Source organism: Fukomys damarensis, unplaced genomic scaffold (assembly GCF_012274545.1).
Source record: "Fukomys damarensis isolate Sample0158 unplaced genomic scaffold, DMR_v1.0_HiC HiC_scaffold_32, whole genome shotgun sequence".
Taxonomy (NCBI): domain Eukaryota; kingdom Metazoa; phylum Chordata; class Mammalia; order Rodentia; family Bathyergidae; genus Fukomys; species Fukomys damarensis.
The window spans coordinates 42,859,460-42,860,230 of NW_022900944.1; positions in this window are offsets into that span (position 1 = coordinate 42,859,460).

Sequence of the window (771 nt, forward strand, 5' to 3'; positions counted from 1 at the left end):
TTTTTTTTTTTTTTTTTTTTTTTTTTTTTTTTTTTTTTGAGTTGAAGGATTCTATAACCTGAGGGACTCTAGTGAGAAGACAGCCTTCTGTGTGGTGGTTCTTTCCGTCTAGGAGCAGCTGCCCCTAAGGTTAGAAGCATGACTTTGCCCGTTTCCATGAGTGAGAAGTCAGAGTGGCTGTCATACCAGCCAGAGGGGACCAGAGATGAGACCTGGGAAAGGCTGCACACGTAGAAGATAATGCCAGAGGGTTTTGGTTTTGCTAGGCATTTCAAACACTGAAATAAATGTGACAAATACAGCAGATTTCCATGTACACCAAGCCATTTGGATGTTAATAGTTTGCCATATTTGCTGTACTTATATCCTCCTTTTTAAAACTAAATGTATTTTTAAATAACTGGAGATTCGTGTGACATCGTAAGAAGCAGCAGAGATCCTGCGTGCCCCTTACCCAGTTCCTCCCACAACACCTTCCAGGGCCCTAATATAGTGTCACAACAAGAAATGGGCACTGGGTACCAACATACGAACCATGTCCATCCCTGCCAGGGTCTCTCAGTCCTCTTGTGTAGCACCCCATTCCCACCCCTGGCCCCAGCAACCACTCAGTCATCCTCTATTCAGACAATTTTGTCACATCGAGAACGTGGTTATCTAAATGAAGCCATCTAATATGGTGAGTAATCATCTGAGATTGACTATTTTTTCCACTCAACATCATTCCTTTGAGATTTGTTCAAAAAATAAAGAAGGAAGCCTTGAAAATCC